The sequence below is a fragment of the Triturus cristatus genome, chromosome 10, assembly GCF_964204655.1.
Source record: "Triturus cristatus chromosome 10, aTriCri1.1, whole genome shotgun sequence".
Taxonomy (NCBI): Eukaryota; Metazoa; Chordata; class Amphibia; order Caudata; family Salamandridae; genus Triturus; species Triturus cristatus.
The window spans coordinates 341417037-341437319 of NC_140593.1; the positions used below are offsets into that span (position 1 = coordinate 341417037).

Sequence of the window (20283 nt, forward strand, 5' to 3'; positions counted from 1 at the left end):
TGCTTTGTATTACAAACTGCAATAAAAGTCTCAGGTAAAAGATAATGTATGCTGCATCTACCGAAGCTAAAATTTCCGCGCTAAGGAGGAGTATAAGAAAATGAAAGAGAAAGAAAATATGTACATAAAAAAATTAAGATGAAATGCCAACTCACAAGGTCTGTTTGTCACCCGATATTGGCTCCCTTCACACGGTCCCCCTGTGAGGAGCAGATTTCACACGGTGGCAGACAAGGCCAGCTGGAAACCACTGCATGAAGTGGCTCGTCTTTTAAGGCTTTGAACAGCTGACAGGGTCAGACTGAGATCACAAATCAGCCCTGGCAATTTTATGGGGTGGTGGTGGACGGGGAGGGAAGTGGGAGGTGCAAGTTTTAAGCACTGCTGCTTAACTAAGTCTTGTTACCGGGGCCTGATATTGCAGCACTGCTGCAAAACCGCCCCCGGTGACAAAACTGTCCTCTACTGCTCCAAAACCGGCACCAACCCTTCCAGCCTCCCGGGGAAACGCCTGATGCCTGCTATAGCCAGTCCGACCCTGACAGCTGATGCCCATTAAGGGGTGTTAAAATGCCCTGGCACATCGAAACCAACTCCGCAACCTATTTTACATTTTTCTTTTTTGGTGTAAGGTGTTTGGTTGGGGCCTGGGGAACAAAGTACCTCAGATACTTTTCGAAATCAATCAATCAAGGAAATTGTAAGCACACTACTCACCTGTGAGGGTCTCAAGGCTCTGCGAGGGGACGGAGGAGCAGCTCCGGTCAGTCGGAGAGCAAGGTCTTGAGGGTCTTCCTGAAGATGTGCAGGGTGCGGGCGCGCCTGATGTTGATCGGCAGCTCGTTCCAAGTCTTGGCCGCGATGTAGGAGGAGGTTCTTCCTCCTGTTCTTGCTCTGCGGATGCGTGGGGTATCCGCGAGGACGAGGTTGGCGGATCTGAGGTTCCTCTTGGGTACGTGAAACGCAATTCTGTTGTTGAGATATTGGGGTCTGGTGTTGTGGAGGCATTTGTAGGCGTGGGTGAGTATCTTGAACGTTACTCGTTTCTCGACGGGGAGCCGGTGGAGGTTACACAGGTGCTGGGTGATATGTTCATGTCGAGGGATGCCGAGAATGAGTCTGGCTGCGGTGTTCTGTATGGTCTGGAGTATGAGATCCGCTTCTTCCGAGGCCCTGCCCCCTCCTCTCCACTAGAATTGGCTACATTGCTCACAGCAAACAGTGACAAAGCCAATAGGTCTGGCATTGGGTGTCAGTCTTCTGGCACGTCTTGTTTTGTCATGCCTTTTACAAACCTTTGTTTGAGAATATGCCGGGCCCTCACCCATGTAAAAAAAAAAAAATCATTTGCTACAGGCAAAAAGGTTTATTGTTTCTTTTAAAAATTACATTACCATAATACTCCCTGGCACTGAAGGAAACTACCTTGTGGGTGTATGTGTTCCTTTTGAAAGGGCAGCATGCAGTAACTCGTAGTAAAGTCAGCCAATGTGGGCTGATATGTTGTCCCTTAATGCATGCTGGAGTAGGTGGCAGAAAAATGTGAATGACACTAACTACAAACTAATGGATAAAGTCTGGCTTAAACCCCTAAAAGAAACTAAGGTATACACATAATTTTAGTAATACCTGAAGGTTTTGACTAACATAGACCTAAAAAGGTCAATCAGTTTGGCATTGACTGCAAACTTCTTGCCATTGAGAAAGAAGGAAAGCAAGAAAGAAGGAAAGAAAGTGAATGAAAGAACAAACGAAAGTGAGAAAGAGGAGAAAAAGAGTGGAAGGAGGAAAGAGAAGAAAATAGAAGCGAAGGAAAGGAAAGGAAAGAAAGATGGAAAAGAGGAAGAAAGAGCAGGAAAGAAAGAAAAGAGAATTAAAAACGGAAGGAAAGAAAGGAAAAATAAAAAAGAGAATGGAAGAAGGAAAACAAGAGAACGAAAGAGACAAAAAGAAGGAAATAAAAAAGAATGCTTGAAAAAGAAAGAAGGAAAGAGAAAAAGAAAAGAATGAAAGAAGGCAAGAAGGAATGAAAGCGAAAGAGGGAAAGAAAGTAAGAAAGAAAAATGGAAGGAAAGAAAGAAGGAATGAAAGATATTAAGAAAGAAAGTAGAAAAAAGAGTAAAAAGAGGATAACTTAGTATAGAATAGTTTGAAACGGACACAATCTGATCGGATACACTGTGAAATAGTAGCAGTCAGAAAAGCAAAACACTCCAAAGGGAAGTTATAATAGCATTGGCAGGAGATGGGATTTAGAAAAAAGTTGGAATGTGCATCAAAGGTGTCCTGCTATCACATCAGGCTATAAACACAAAGATAACACTAAAGTAATTATAAAGTAACAAAAAGAAACTGCCACTGGAGGCAACTGGCTTGTGTGTGAATGTGCTCCTTGTGAGAGAGCAAAATGCACTCACTGTAATTGAAGTTAACCAGTGGCTTAAGTAAGCTGACCCACTACCCCATGGTATATTCTGTAGTGGCGGAAGCAAAATATGAATAACACACAACAGACAAGTGGATGAAGAGAGGTGGCTGAAAGCCCCCATATGTAAGTAAATTATACATATTTTAGTACAATCAAAAAAGTTCTTGGCTAATGCCAGACCTAAAGAGTATCCACTGTTAAATAGAGTAGGTTGATAATTGAAGATAAAATATTCGGTGTCTGATTTCTTAATATAAATCGCAACGACGATTTTTAGGAAATAAACTGCAAAATCTGGTGCTGTTTTTCGTTACTTTGAGAGTAAATGGATGCTATGGCAAATGATGCCAGACTGAATGGCTTATAATCAAGGCAAACAGCTCTGACGGTTCTAAGCTGATACAGATCAGTCAGGCACCATGGATATGGAATAATCAGTCACATTTTAGGCTAGTGTCTGACAAACCAGTAGGTTTGGGGCACAGTCAGTAGCTTTCCATCTGAACTACTGCCTACTTCCCAACAATTGGGTTTTTTTAATACACAAAGGGGGGAGGGTCCGATAGGGTCCTTTTCCCATTTGCGAATTTATTACCACCCCAACTCCGAAGTCAGTAATTGTTCAATGTTTTGCAACTGGAATAGGGTGACAAAAAATTATGTTATATTTATTTATAGAGCTTGCTATCACCCGGGAGAGTGTTCTGGCACTGAGCAGGTGCGAGTCTAGCCTCGCCAAGGGCGGGCATGGTTATTCTAGAAGCCAGGTATTCAGATTTTTGCTTGCTCTAATGTGTAGTGGTAGGTCGTTCCGCACTTTAGGAGTGAGGTAGGAGAGGGCCCAACCTCTGGATCTAGTTCTGCATGTGTGTGGGAGGTGTGCTAGTCCGCTTGAGCCAAGGTGTTTTGAAGGCTTGTGAAAGGAAATGTGCTGTTAAGTTGACAGGACCAATGTTGTATAGTACTCAGAAGGTGTGATTGATTAATTGAACTGTGCAGGCTTGTGTATTTGGAGCCAGTAAGCTCCATTATGTGCAATGTGATGTGAGTACTGTATGGGAGGTTGGGGGTGATTCTGGCTGCAGCATTCTGAATGGCCTGTTGTCTTCTGGTGCATGCTGATTCCGGTGTAAATGATATTCCCAAAGCCCAGCTTGCTAGTGACGAGGGAGTGTGTTACAGTTTTATGGATGTCACTTAATGATGTTTTTTTCAGAATCTCCAGAGCGTGGAAGCAGGATGTTGTGACTGTGTTGACTTGCGATGTCATATTACGTTTTCTGTAGATTAGCCTTAGATTCTTTGAAGGAGGTGGGTGTGGATCCTAGTTCGGAAAGTCACCGAGTTGAGTCCCAAGATGTTTTTCTTTATGATCACAACTTCTGTCTTGTTAGTGTTGAGTTTGAGACAATAGGTCTTCCTCCAGTCAGCGACTGGTCATTCGGACGGTGAGCTTGTTCTGGATGTTAATCTTGTCCGAGACGGAGAATGTCATCAGTGTAGGAGAGGACGTTGATGTGGGTGCAGATGATGCCGGCAAGAGGGATCATATGAACATTGAAGAGGGTCGGCTGAGGGACGAGTCATGTGGTACTCCACAGAAAAGGTTGTGGGCGTCTGAAGAGCAAGGGTCCTGGCTGACCGCTTGAGTCCTGTCAAGAAGAAGTAGATCCAGAAGAAGGCGGGTCCTTTCATTCCAATTTTGTGTAGGTGCTGGAGGAGGATAGGTGGGAGACTGTTGAATACTGCAGGGAGGTCCAGTTGGATGAGAGGCGTTGTGTCTCCTCAGTCCAGGAACATGCGGACATCGCCTGTGGTGGCGATGAGGTAAATTTCTGTGCTGTGGTTGGATCTGAAGCCGGACTGTGTGATACAGAGGAGTTGGTGGTTGCTGAGATGGTCGGTGAGGTATCTGTTGATGAGTTTCTCTAGGACTTTGGCTGGCGATAGCAGGGAAATAAGTCTGTAGTTGGCTAGAGTAGGTGGGTCCACCAAGGGATCCTTGACTTGGAGCAGACTGAATCCTGAATCCTGCCGTGAGGGGAACGGCTGAGTTTCTGTTGTTCACACTTATTACCACTTTGTCAGCAAGCCGTGAGGGGAACGGCGGTGCTTCGCCTGAACTACCATACCCAGCGACCCTCTGTGTTTGACACGCCCACACCTCCAGCTGAGGCGGGTTAGCCTTCTTAAGGCCGGTGAGCCTCCCGCAGCGCGGGACGCGCTTGGAGCAGACTGAATCCTGAATCCTGCCGTGAGGGGAACGGCTGAGTTTCTGTTGTTCACACTTATTACCACTTTGTCAGCAAGCCGTGAGGGGAACGGCGGTGCTTCGCCTGAACTACCATACCCAGCGACCCTCTGTGTTTGACACGCCCACACCTCCAGCTGAGGCGGGTTAGCCTTCTTAAGGCCGGTGAGCCTCCCGCAGCGCGGGACGCGCGCGGGCAGCGCCCGGGCGAAGCCCGGGCCAAGGGCGGGCCCGTCCTTGCCCGTCAAAGGCCGGATAAGGCTGGGCTGGGCATCCCCCCTAACATCGGTGGTGGGACTCCAATTAGTAAGTATTGGCGTCTCATTGTGTGGATGTAAACCTTTACCTGAGACTGTCTGTTGGTGGACCCTACTTTGCCGGGAGCTGGGTGGAGTGGTGTCGCTTCAAAATCACCACGTAGGCTGAGACCTAACGCCCTGCCAATTGTGGGTCTTGTACATTAAGAGGATCTAAGACATTTGTGTTGTGAGAGCAAAAGGAGGAGAAGCAGGCTTATCCCGCTGTGGGACATTGAACTTAGTTGTGGGCCAATTAAGTGTACTATCTGTTAGCCCGCATTGGAGTTGCCTGCTAAATAAGACTCACTATTATATTGCTTATCATGAATACTAGGCCTAGTACGAGAAGAAAATCGTCGGTGGGGGGATCCGTTAGAGGCACCCTAGATCAGTTCATTACAAGGGCTGCCTCATTGTTAGAACGAGAAATTGTGCACACCGAACGGCGATTATCATCTGAGTTACTGAGGAAACGTTCCTCGTTGGGGGCTATCCAACTAGCTATTACCCCCTCACATCATAACATACATACTGATGATCCAGAATTAAATGCTGATATAGGTATCCCCCCGCAACTACAAGATATAACGGATTCGCAGTTAGGATCTAGGGAACCAGTCACCTTAGATAACAGTATAAGCTCACAAAACGAACTTGCCCTCGAGGAGCAGTTAGCAACCCCAGTAAACAAACATCTCATTAAAAAGAAAAGTACAATTAAAACAAAAGATCCAGGACCTGGTCTCCCAAAACAAAACCAGAAACGTGGCGCAAATAAGGGAAAACGAGGCCACGCTAAACCCTCAAATAGTCCCACAAGTGCTGTGAATATAACTGATTCACCAGAATGTAATACTGGATCAGGTAATACGCCAGCGCACCTATATAAAGATCTAATGAGGGACATAGAACAACTAGTTAAGTCCCTATTATCTCCTTTAGTGGAAAGGGTAAAGAGACTAACAGAGCAGTTGGGGTCTTTGCAAGACACTGGCACAACTAACTTGAATTTGTTGAGGGAATTGTCATCGAAAACCTGCACGTTGAACTGCCCAGGCCCAACACCTGAAACAATAACGAATACTACAATCCCCGTAAAAGGCGTTGAGACGCTTTCTTTTTCTAATAAGAATAGCACAGCCTCACAGAATAAGCACACAGATATAATGAAGCCAAAGTGTAGCAGTGTCCCGAACAGTCAGATCTATGAACCCAGTAAAGGTGTTGAGAGAGCATACACAGATAAAAATCCTAGGGGCCCTTCTGCACACATTGATCTCCCGCCAGAGGCTGCTCCATATGTCATCGCACTCACTGGGGTTCCTGAACTAGAATGTGAGAAATTTGAAGGTTATCAAACTCTCAAGAACAAAGTAATGCACTGGTTAAGAGTGAATAGACCATTACCCCCAAACTTAGACGGAGAGATTCTTCATGTGAGAAGGCTGAACTGGGTGGGACAAAGACCTAAAAATGTACAAGGTGATGTTATAATTGTCAATTTTAGAGACCATAGAGTGGTAAACTATATCAGAGACTGGCTTCCAGCGGGTTATGAGGGTGGTATATCCACCCACGACTTAAGCTATTTTTACCCAAGATCTCTGATAGGAAATTATGTGAGCCCAACAATTCAGAGTGCCCAGTTGATGGCAGATTCCACTTTTAATATCCCCACTTCCAACCGCTTTACTTCACTTTCTGGATTGGAGGGGGTTGATTGACTGCATACTCCCTCTCCCAGTATTGCTGCTCCCATTGAAAAGCCAAGGTTGGGTGACATTGGTCTAGTTTCCTGGAATATAGCTGGCCTGTCCTCCAAATTTGAGAACAACGAATGGAGGGAATATGTGACCAGGTTTCATGTTATTTGTCTCCAGGAAACGTGGGTGGTGGACCATAACCCCTTCCAGCTAGAAGGATATGGTTGCTTTGCTGTCCCCGCACAAAAACTAGCTCCAGGTAGGCCCACTGGGGGATTAATTGTATATGTAGACCTGCAGATGGAAGGAGTGTGGTCCAGTTTGAACTGGAAATCCAACTATTTCCTGGGTTTAAGGTTCCAAAGAAATAAAATGAGTTTTATCCTTGTTAGTTTTTATAACGCCATAGCATCGAGCAAGGAAGGCTCTATAGTGCATGATTTGCAGATTCACCTGTCTGCTGTTATAGAGCAGAGTAAGTCCACAGTGGCTCCCTATATAATCCTGGTGGGTGACCTAAACTGCCATTTGTGCCAAAACTTAAAATCTCGCATGGGGGGTTGGTCCGGTTGCACCTTGACAAAAGGTCTGCACTTTGAACACACGAAGGAGGGGAGGGAGCTAGAGAAAGTGTTGAAAACTCACTCACTAAAACACACACTTGATTTAGTGAGCGTAGATGAAGGCTCCGGTCCTCCAACAACTTTTAAAGGGAGGGGGTGTAGTTCCACAATAGATTTCATATTAGTTTCCAACTTATTTTGGGAATGGATAAATGAGGCAACAGTCGACTGGAGTATATTCAGTGACCATAATCCACTTGCATTATGGATTAAAAATTGGTCTTCCAACAAAGAAATAAGAAGCATGTCGGAAGGCAGTCTTGAGAAGATTACAGACCAGGGGAGGCGCTTAAAGTGGTCTCGTATTGATGGAAACGCCTTTTTTAAGAACTTAATTAAGGAAGGGGGCAAAGAGTTTGAAATTTGCTCTGATCCCCTGGCTGATGGTTGTACAGTGACTAAAGCTTTTGAATCAATGGCCACTCGCATAGAGAGCCTATTAAAAACCTCCCGGCCTCCTAAACAAACTAATGCGCCTAGATGGTTTAATAAAGATTGCTCACGAGCACAGAAAGACCTCAAGGAAAGTTTGAAATTGAGACCTAGAAACAAACCACATATAGCACATTGTAGGACCGTCTATAAAAAGGCCATTAAGTGCAGGAGATTTGCCTTACAGTCCCAAACTTGGGAAACTTTAAGGGAAGCCGCGGAGAGGAGGGATTTAAGTACCTTCTGGAGAACCATAAATAATCCATGCTTTCAGGATTCTGCAGCACCAGCAATTGGTACAACTATCCTACCAGAGCGCTGGTTTAATCATTTAAAAAAATTATATAACTTTTTAGATGAATACCCGGAGGCTGAAGAGAAAATTTGCCCGTGGAGGACAGTGATCGAATTCACCCTTGGTGAAACTAAAGCGGGCATTCAGGGATTGTCACGTAATAAGGCCCCAGGCCCTGATGGGATACCACCAGACCTCTTTTTATCCAACATAGAATTCTGGGTCCCAATACTGACACGCGTGATCAATGCAGCTGTGGCCACTGGTATGCCACGCTCTTGGTCAACAGCTACCATAGTGCCTATTTTTAAAAAAGGTAAAAAGGATGACCCGCAGTGCTATCGCCCTATCTCCTTAATTGACGTAACCGCAAAAATCTTAGGTAGAATGTTACTAAACCGCCTACTGGACTGGGCAGAGGAGTACCATATAATCTCGGATTTACAATATGGGTTCAGGACTGGTAGATCAACTACGGATAAATGCCTGAATCTCTATTTACTGGTGTCAAAATATACTATAGCCAGTGATCAATCAATATATCTGGGATTTATGGACCTCTCCGCCGCATTCGACCGAGTGAACAGAGAAAAATTATGGAGTCTTTTGATTAGATTAGGAGTAGAGCCAGGGCTTGTAAATATTATGAGAGCACTCCATTGGAATACCTCCGCCAAAGTACGATTCAATTTGGCGGGAAATACAACTGCACCTTTCAATTGCACGAGTGGAGTAAGACAGGGCTGTATTCTAGCACCTTTCTTATTCTCCCTGTATATAAACGAACTGGAACAGGCATTGTGCAAATTGAATGCTGATACTCCAAGGGTAGGGTCTCGCCCAATTCCAGTGCTGTTATACGCAGACGATGCGGTCCTTCTGGCACGCACTCCAAGAGGTCTGCAATGTTTAATAGATGGCTTCGTTGATTTTATGGACACTCTAGACCTGGCAGCCAATCTAACTAAGTCCTATGTTCTAATAGCCGGGACGAAACCGTGTAAAAAATTCACATACCGGATAGGCACTCACACACTTGAAGAAGTAAAAACATTTTCGTACCTGGGTCTTTTATTTGATGGGCTTTTAAATTTTAAATTTTTAATTGAAGAACGGTGTACAAAACTGATCTCATCAACAGGAGCAATAATGAATTATGGCCGTAGGTTGGGTCGGTGGTCGCCTGAGCAGGTTATGCACCTTTATGGCGCCATTTGCTGCCCCAAAGTTATGTACGGCGCAGAAGTCTGGGGCTTCGCCGGGGTACGGCAAATACAAGTTGAGGAAAATAAATTCCTGCGGAGAATACTCAAAACGCCCCAGAGCTCCCCAGCCTACATCACCCATGCCGAATTAGGGAGGCAATACATCGAAGATCTTATCAAGGCCAGGCCCGTAATGGCTTGGCTGAGGATCTGGACCAATCCAGATGCGGAATTGGGGAGACAAATCATTAGAGATTGCATCAGTAGGGATAAAGGGATGCGCATCCAGTGGTTTAAATATGTAAAACTGACACTAGAAGGAATAGAATGTCTAGACCTTTTAACTAACCCAACCACAATCATACCCCAAGATAAGGTCAGAATTAAGAGCTTGCTCCTGAGGAAAGCTGCAGACTGTAGATTTGATTCTGAGGGTAGGAAGATTTTAGCTTGCGCTCACAGCACCACCAAAACAGTAGGTGGCATGGAACCATATCTCAGTCTGATATATAATGCAGAAACTAGGTTTTTATTTACTCGTTTTAGGCTCAACCTTATACATCACTTGTTGGCAGATCCTGCGGGTTATACCGCCACGGTTGAGCAGAAAGGACCCTGCGGTTGCGATAGTAAATCTCCGCAGGATTCCCTTCATTTTGTATTGTTATGCCCTTTTTATTCATTTCCCAGGCGTTATTACTTAGTAAGAATTTTAAAAAGTGGTAAGTTTAGACAAGCCAGGGCCGCTCTATTATACCTACAAAGGGCTGAAGACCCTTTGACCCTGTCATGTATAACAAGTTTTCTGAAAGTTGCACTGAAAATAAGAAACACTAGAGGGCAACCAGGATTGAATAATGGCTGAAGGCACTGTATTGAAGTGTTTTACATTTTAAAGCACTGATCTGTATGTGGATTACCTTGTTATATTGATATATGTGTGTTGTTTTAACTATAATTTTTAAAGACATGATACCAGCACTCTTGTGAGCTGTTATATAGTTGTATTTGTTAAAAATCATATCTGCAGGATAGTATGCTCTGGTCATTGTACTTGTAATTATGCACTTTATGAGCTGCATAGATATTTTAAATGTATTTTTTTAAACTGTGTAAATGATGTGTTATGCATGCTTTTTATAATAATTGTCTTGCTTTTATGGTGACCTGTATTGCACCGAATAAAGCTGATTGAAATGAAATGACTAAAGGGAATACTGTGGCATGTTTTCAAGTGTCTAGGACAGTTGCTGAAGCAATGAGAGAAAGGTGTGAATGCTTCGCTGATGGGTTAGATTCATTTAGTGAAGGCGTGGTGGCTGTAGGAGTCAGAGGGGGTCCTGGAGTGGATAGACGTCATGGTGGTTGCAGTATTGTCTGTGATGTCGGGCCATGAGGTCAAAACATAGATACATCACTTACTGATTCCATTTTAAATGGTAATAAAAGTTTACAGACTCCTAAAAGGACATTAGTACATAGTAAAAACCTTTTTTGCAATCGCAAATACCCTTATTTTGCAAATTGCAGTGTTTCCAATTACAAAATAGGTTTGTAGATCAGGCCCGTAGGGCTTTTCGTTTGTTTATAGTCATTCTGTTTTGTTTTTTTATCAATCAAAGAAACAACATCTGAAGATAACCCATTTCAACATTTTTATTACAGAAGGCAAACACATTCAGACTAAGTGTGGTCTAAGTGAGGCGAGGTGGCCTACAGACCTATGACCCAACTCCCATACCAGAAGAAAAAAACCTCAGCTTCATCAACAGCAAGCTGGACATGTTCATCCATAGCAACGCTGTCACCTTGTCCTGCGTCTACACCCTTTAGTTATTCAAGTGACTACCTAACAACACCAAGGAAAACAGTCAACCAGGCCCTCATCACCAGCAAACTAGACCTCAGGAATTCCATCTATGCAGGAATCATCAACCTACTCACAAAGATGCTCCAAACTGTCCAACATGAAGCAGCCAGTCTGGCTCTCAACCTCCCACCATGGTCTCACATCACACTTCACCTAAGGGAACTACACTGGCTCCCTCTAAATCAGTGCATTCAATTCAAGCTCCTCACCCACACATACAAAGCAGTACACAACACAGGCCCAGCCTACCTGCACAGCCACGTGCAGTTACAGCAACCCTGCAGTCATCTGTGCTCAGTCGGACTCTCACTGACTTACTACCCCACATACACAAAAGTAGGTCAGGAGGTTGTACTTTCTCTCACACCACCCTTAAAGCTTGGAATGACCTCCAACTCTTTCTGAATTCTGCAAGAGGCTGAATACCTGGCTCTTCAAGTAGGACCCTAGAGCCAAGTCTCACAACCTGCAAAGTCCCAGGATACCTTCCGGGGTGATAGGGTGCTATAAAAATCAAATTAAAATAACATAATCGGTAGAGTCTACACTCATTATGAAACAGCCACCCTCATTCCCATTTGTGGACTTGTAGTTGCCCTCCTCATTAGGTGTTAAGTGAGTAAATAACACCTATTTGCAATTGGTAAAGTCTAATTTACTAACAACATAAAACAGCCAAACATAACCTATGACCTCCAAGTGGGGCATGGCCTAAAGGAACCAGCAGTGTAGTGGAGTATTGAAAACAATGTGCCTTTGCCTTTCTTACAGAGTTGTGTTGTAAATCTGAGCAGTAAAGGGACAATCCGCATTCGTTATACAGATATGTAATCAAGACATTGCCAATAATATCTCTGAAATCATGCACTTGGTTTCACAATAGCATTCCCCCTGCTTCTCTAGATTTTTCATTTTACCATGCAGTCAGTAAATAATCTTTTCATACAAAGCCATGTTATGCATGTCATGTAATCATGTATCATCATCATCATAAGAGAGTATAATGAGTCTTTTCTATAATCTTAGGATGACTATCCTAGCCACCACCAAGGAGGTTGCAAACCATCTTCCAGTATTCTAGACGTATGGTATAGTATGATTAGTAGTCTCAGTAGCAGGCCCTATACACCTAATGTATATTTCAAGGTAGACCTCTCCTTCGACCAATATTGAGTCCGCTTATTACAGGCTTATAGTCGATACACTATCTCACTGTCTGTATCATTACCGCTCTAGCACCTCATTGATGGACTAAGACCTGCCTTGTGTAGTTTCAGTGGTGACCAGGGACAAGAATCGGAATCTTGGAATACCCAAACTTTAATCTGTCTTCTCCAAGGCTTTTATCGTGTGGCTAAAAAGTCATGCCAGTCCTCGTTGGTATATACAATGATGAATCGATGAAACTATTGTCCTTTAAGGTCCCGAGAGATGAGCTGTGAAATAATGTAGCCATCAAGAATTCAGTAAACCCTAGATTTTGCACTCTTGTATAGTCCCCGGGTATGCATATATTTTGACCCATTGTGTTTTAAATTTAGTCCTATAAAACTGATATTGCCAGTATGTTGACTGCCACAATATTATGACGATACATTTATAGGGCTAAGCTTAGACTTACTATTCTTAATTTCACCAATACGTTCCTATGAATAGATTGTGTGAAGTACTGTTATACCAAAGTCCCGAGCCAGTGCCTAGATGGGTTACAGTACATTAAGCTACTGAATGGTTTCTTTGGCAACATTGTTGTATGCGCTCCACTGCTCATTTGCACAGTGCCATGTGAAATACTCCTAGAACCTTTTTAGGCATTATGTTGGACCAGCAGTACCAAAAAAGCGACTTAAGTAGAGGAATCAGTCCCATCACCCTCAACCCTTGGTAAACGGCTGACTAGTATTCTCTTAAACTAAGCATGAGAACCTATAAATGATCTTATGCTGTGGAAGAATTAGCTACTGTAACTATAGTTCTCCAGCATTGATATCTTTGTAGAATCAAATCGGACCCTCCATAGCTACGCTACTGTGAAAGTCAATATTCTCCAGTATTTTATCTTTTATAGAGTCACATGCTTAAATCTTCCCCGTCGTCCTGGTGGGAGTCCCACAGTAACAGTAATAAAATCAGTACTAAAGCATTAGCATTAAACTCAATTGAGAAAACAATAGCAGTTCATAGCCATTTCACATTGATTTAATACACCCAAACCTCAGCCAGTCAGAACAGAGATGCTGAAGTAATCATCCCTTGCAAAGCCACCATACCTCAGATTTCTTACTGCACGTCGGGTGTTAGGGAATCTCCCTGAACTCAGTCACAGTGTGTTACTGTTACCCTTTTGACCTGCAGTTTTCCAGTTCATCTCTACCCCTCCTACCATCATCTGACGTAGTTTGGGAGTGTGTTTGGCTGTGTTTTCTCACAGAATGTCTGAGTCTATAAAAAGAGGCTAATTAGGCCTTGCAGGACTCTATTCTGAGTTTCCACATTAAAATGCCCGTACTATCTTTACCTGACCATAAACCGAAGAAATGAAAAGTACTGCCGTACCTTTTCTGCGAAAACCCTCAAAGACCGGGGGTGGGGTAGATTACTTCTGTGGCTACAGAAGAAGAAGGCTATCTCTGACTCAGATGCAGAGTATGAAGAGAAGGTCCATACCTCCTCAAGACAGAGGGTGAATCTAAAAAAAACTTAGATCTCATAGCAGAGAGACTAGTGAGGACTAGTAGGCAGTCATTCTATCACTCTCTTCAAAAAGGTGCATTTCTGTAAGGAGCTACATATCCATGCTGGGGATGATGTAATCCTGCATCCTGTTAATTCCCAATTGCCGTCTGCACAGGAGACCTCTTCAGGAACAGCTCTACATGCAGTGGACACAATGTCATGGTTTTTTTGATGGCATGATTCCACTAACCTCGGAGATGAAGACAGCAATGTCCTGATGGAGGTCAAAGAAAACATCTCACAGGGCCTCTCCTTCCTGCCTGCAGTGCCCCAGATGGTGATGATATCCTAGAATTGAAGCCAGTCTTTCTCGTTCTTCTCTTCCAAGTTTACGAGAGCCGTTGGTTCTCGTCAGGACAGATAACACCACCACCAAGTTCTCTCTGCTAAAGCAGGGAGTGACAAGATCACTGGTTCTCCCAGCCCAAGCCAGCAAATATGGGAATGGCTGATAGCCAATGACATGTCATTGAAAGTGGAGCATGTTCCAAGAGTACAAAACGAGTGGGCTGAACCCCTCAGCAGATCAAAGAAGCAATATCACAAGTGGGAACTCAATCAGAGGCAATTGAAGGTTTTTCCCAGCCAAGTTCTTGGGGGAAATCCTGCCACACTCATGGGCGGAGACATTTGCAAACACGTTTCCTCAGTTTCCACTCATTCCAAAGGTCCTACAAAAATTGAAAGAGAGCCTTGCCAGCTCTTTATAATCAACCACGCGTGGGCGAGGTAGTACTGGTACACCGAGCTTCATCGCCTATCATGCATTCTGTTCCAGCTGACGGAGGATCTCCTCTCAATGAACCAGGACTAAGTGGTTCACCTGCAAATTCACACTCTCAATTTGTCGGCCACGCTCCTCACCACGCCGAATTCGGAGCGCTAACAATGTCTTACGAATGCAATACTATCCTCCAAAAAGCTCGAGCTCCTTCTGCATTCAAATTCTACTCTGCAAAATGAAAAAGATTCTGCTCATGGTGTGCTTAGTCTTACCGTGCTTTCATGTTGACATCTGAACTCATTCTGCCTTATCTACTACATCTCGCCAACTCAGGCCTTAAGTATGCATTCATTAAGGTGCACATAGCGTCAATTTCTAGGTGCAGACTACATTCTGAGCAATTGTCTTTGTGGTCCAACAGGCTTGTGAAAGAGTTTATGAAGGGTCTATTCAGAGCTTTCCCTCCTATCAAGCCTCCTGCAGTGCTCTGGCAGCTTAACACCGTCTTATCGAAACTCATGAGAGCTCCATTTGAGCCTATGCACAAGTGTGAATAGAAATTTCTTTCATGGAAAATGGCATTTCTGTTGGCCATTACATCTGACAGGTGTATTAGTGAGATTCAGGCTTTCACGATAAAAGACCCTTACCAACAGTTTCTATATGGCAGAGTAGTTCTGAGAACTAATCCTTTATTCATCCCCAAGGTACCTTCAGCATTTAACCTCAATGACCCAATCATTCTTTTTTCTCCAATCCATCTTCGCCTGCAGAGTTTTGCATTCGCTGGACATTAAGTGTTGTTTAAAGTTCTACTTGCAAAGGACCAAAACTTTCCGAAAATCAAGTCAATTGCTCATTTCGTTCTCTGCTCCAAGAAAGGGTCACACCTTGTCATGGGCTGATAATGCTCTCTCGATTGCCCAAACTATATTTAGTCTTTTGTCATGAGAAGGCCAGACGTCCACTGGCTGAAAAGGTAAAGGCTCACTCAACTCGGAAAGTTGCAGCCTCCTCAGCCCTGGTCGCCGGAGTGTCTCTATCCGGCATCTACAGGGCAGTGACCACCCATACCTTCACAAAGCATTACTGCCTGGACTAAGGCAGTTGTAGCAGTTGCTCTTAACACGCAAGGGAGAAGAGGAGGTAAACTACTGTCATCGTATGAAAACACAGCTATCACAAGTAGGTACAGCAGCTCTACATAGAATACAAAATACAGTATTGCTACCTCAAAACAGACAGATGGAAGTCCAATTTGGGCATTCACAGTATTGTGCAAGTGCAAAGGAAAGGGAAGGTCATCCTTACGGAAGAGGAAGTCTCACACACATAATTGTTTCATGCTCATCATCGGAAACCTCTTTCCACCCTGGTAGGGCAGTGCCACCAGGGTGGACTCGACCTCCTATTGGACTCGGTGCAGGAGGGAGTTCTTAAATTAAAAACTATTGGATAAGAGCAGGATCCAGATCAGTGAGTTAAAAATGCCTTGCGGTTCCCCAGCGAATTACCGTTATTAAATGGGAACTATAGGTCAGATTAAAACCGAGTAGGACGGTTGCTGAGAACAATGATTCACACCGTAAATAACACACTGATCATATAACCGTTTCAAAGTATTGCTTAGGGAACTCAAACAGCCACCTGAGTCTGTATTACAGATGTGCCCCGGGGGAGAAACAGTTTGCGCCCGCTTTGTGCGCACCCGGGGCTATTTGGTATTACAGAAGGACCTGCAGGTGTTTGTGCGGCCCCTTCTGTAATACAGATAGCTCTGGCTCACATGTAGCGCCAGCGGTGTCGAGAGTGGACATTCCCTCATTTACATGGGGGTGAGGCCCCATGCAGATGAGGGAATCACTTGGCCTCTGTGCCCGCGCCGTATTACCGATATGTGCGCAGAGGCAAACATGCCTTAGGGTGAAGCACTGAAAATGCGCCACAAAAAGGTGGCGCACTTTTAGTGTGCCTCCTAAAGGCAGCCCTCTTGAGGGGAGAAAGGGAGTCCCATGGACATCAAACATCCTCTTGCAGAGGAATCTCTCTGTAATAGGGCTCCTGGTGCTAAGATGAAAAACCTCAGCTGAGCCTAAACCAGACCCTCCTAAAAAGTCTATGATCAATGGGAAGTGTGCTTTTGGTCCAGCGCAAGGCCAATACCTGATCGGGGATCAATACTCGATAATATCACTGAACAATGGCCCATACACATTCACCCAAATCCCTGAAGCACTGGGGTCAATTTATATACGTTTAATTCCTTTACCTCTTAAAATTCATGTGTGACATCACTAAATACTTATCTAACTTAAACATCGACTTTCCTTCTACTTGGCCGATGAACCAATTATTTGAATACTTGATGGTAATGATAATACTATCTAACCAACTGTTCAATCAGCTAAATAATCACAAACTCTCAGTTAGGTTAATAAAGTTTTATCTCAAATGTATGCAAATGCTCATATAGTCACAAATGCAAACAATGAAATTCACCAAAGGGAGAGAAAACATCTATTAAATGCAAGCAGAGTAAAACTTCGTCATTCAACATACTATAACACATGAAGAGTGGATAGATTAAGAGACATCAGTATCAGCATAAATAATGCAAAAACAATATATATAATGACAGAGTGGCTAGGTGAAGAAACAAAAGGTTCATGGATAAAATACATTTGCAAATGGTTATGCAAAGTACGAGTCAGGGTACTAATACAAACCTAAAGAAATCTGTAGAAAACCACCCATCTGGCCAAAGTGATGGTGTGGGTTCCCTGAAATAGAGTCAGAGAACAAAGATTATAGGAGCAGGACAGGACAGGAACAGCTAGGCTTCTCTGCAAACCGACGATCAGCGACGCATCCACCCTTTTTCTCTATCTCCCCGCAAGCCCAAACCACACCCCTAAAGGCACCCCAGTTATACCCTAAAACCTACATGTCCGTCCCACATCCGTTGAAACATTTCACATAACTCGACAGATGATTGGGGAGTTTAGGAGGTGGCTCTGTCACACCACGGTGACTTCATTTTAACTTAGGGCATATTAATTGTTCTACTCCCATTCTCACAAATTCATAATTGTTCAGTTCACACGATTTAATACATGTTTCAATTGCACACAAATGTAAGCAATGTCCGCGGAAGGAGTCGTCTTGTCCCTCGGTCAGTCACATCCCTTGGCAGACGATCATCACATTGGCCTTCAACCCATGTTGTTTCTTTGCAGCACTTAGCACACCTGGCTGCTCTGTCATGACCATTTCGACTTGATTCCAACCCCTCCTGTATTCGGCTAAGTTAGGGAAAATTACGTTTCATCCAGCCCACTACAGCAAATGGAATATAGACATTCATTAATTATATGATAATGTACTTTTCACTGTGTACCACCCACCTTTGCACTGTTACCTATTAATGTTTACTAGCATTAAGCTTTAAGCAAAAGCGGCATTATTTATTATTTCAAAGCAAGATGCAACATGCAAATTACGAAATGCACATGCGGCCTAGTCATGCGTTATTTCTCGTTTCTTTCAAAACACACTGCAAATACGGTTTTAGTTCCTTCATGTATTATGTCATGTTAGTGCATGCATACGCAAAGCGTTTTCCCTTGTGTTTATGTTTGGTGCACGTTAGTTTTCTATTGCTACTTACTGTTAGTACATATTATGGGGGTGTCAATTCGAGAAGGTTTATTTTTTTGCAAAATGCTGCTCCATCACTTGTACCAGCGCTGCCATTGCAGCAAAACATGTAAATCTATATTCATAATTACCATAATGATAATAACATGTTTTTATAGGACGCTTCATACCTCTATATTTTCTCTTTCTGAGCACTGTAAATAACATATGGTAGCGTTACAAGGTATAAGGATGCCCCATTTATCAACCTCAGAAAGATGAATGACCGAGTTATCCTCTTTGGGATTCCAACTCATGACCTGAATGTCACTTCATATGTAGGTGGCGTGTCTTTAACTTGCGGGTGACATCTGATTAGGGATGCAGATGTTACAGTAAGTAAATCAATATGACCTCTGACCAAAGACAAACTTTTCCTGTGCTAGTTTTACGTTACTGATGTGAGGAAAAAGCACTGGATCTTAAAGCAGTACGAACTGTGTTGTGGGTTGTACTCTCGGTCAGGCACCAAGCAATAAATGTATGCACCCCATCATCCATATGACTCCAGTAGTAGCTACTGTATGCAAATGTGGACCTACTTTACCAAATATGACTTGTATAAATCTAGGGTTCAATGTACAGTATTGAATGTGAGAAAATATAGATTATCACACACTGTCAAGATCTATTAAACGCCACATAAATCTAAACCTCCAGTTTCTTCAGGGGCACTGCTGACCCTCATACTAATAATTACATATTTCCACGGTCCGGCTTAGCCTGTTCCGTCCACAGCAGAAGTTAATTCATTCCTGTCTATGGATACAGTGTCACTTAGCTTGAACTTGAAACTGAGGTTGGATTGTCACCAGAGGTGAACTGTACAGTGATGTAATGTCTACAGTGATTCAAGACCTCTTGGTACCTGCTCCCGCATTTCTAATGAGGGAAAAGATATCCCAAAGAGACCGTAGAATCTTTCATGCATGGGGAAGGGGCCATGCTCCAAGAGTTTGCCATAAAATCTGCCATGTTGTCAGGCCAGTATTCTGTAATCTCAGTTGGAGCCAGCCCGCTTGTCTGGAGGTGCCAGAGAGGGTTTCTAATATAAAAGGACGTTTGCCTTATCCACAGTATGCTACCTTCTGGGTGGATTAAACCCTGACGTTCAGGAGGCCTCCTCTGGTTCTTCCATGCTCCCTGTCATTATCTGAACCCTCACTTCTGCTGTTGCTAGGGGAACTGTCATTGCAACGAGTCTGGATGCTTGAGGGAGGCACTGATCATTATGCTGGTGTTGAAGGAGCTGCTGGCTCAACACAACGCATTGGTGTCTGGTTAGTGACTAGGGTTTGGGTTAATTGTGACTGTACCATCTGTACATCACTGTTTGTTTGGTACTTGGGTTTCAATCTAGTTCTAGAACCGCAGTGCATTCCAAGCCTCAAAGTGAGATGACCACTATTTTGGTAGTGTGGTCTTTTATGCAGCATAACACGCCCGCTCTCTCTCTGCCTGTGAGAGCTGATGCAATTCAGACTTACTAGAGCAATGGTAACGGCTGGACAGGTTGATCATAGGTGGATAAAAGCAGGTAGTTTGAGCAGGTTGTCGCACTATCCAGCTTTGCTATTTTGGTACATGAACTGGTCAGAACTGAGCACTGAAAGGCAGCTCAGGCACTGTATTATGAATGAGAATTTTTAGCTCAAGTCATTTCTCAGTTTGATTTCTTTTGCTGGACTCGCACTTCATCACAGGTCATTGCCGTGTGTGTATATCAACTACATACTGACATTGACAAATCGACTACATATTGATATTTCAGAACCACCTGAGCTCTTTCGGAACCTGTTTAAACCACCCATTTCATTGAACACTTGTCTGGATGCTGTGGAGTGATAAGCAGATTGATTGCTGGTCAGAAGATCACCTTCAATGCCAGATTGCATGTGTTCTTTTATCAAGGTTTGTACCATTTGACAATGAGGCATAGCATTTAGAGAAACTAACATAGTTGTGGAGTCCAAAAAATAGATAAGATTATGAGCAAGTGCATGGGCCTATTGATGCTATGA

General features: G+C 43.6%; 1 protein-coding gene across 3 annotated transcripts in view; it reads left to right on the forward strand.

Annotated features, from left to right (window-relative positions):
* TPK1 (thiamin pyrophosphokinase 1) overlaps positions 1-20283 on the forward strand; it is a 1261698-nt gene that overhangs the window by 906057 nt on the left and 335358 nt on the right. The gene's annotated exons all lie outside the window — the stretch shown is intronic.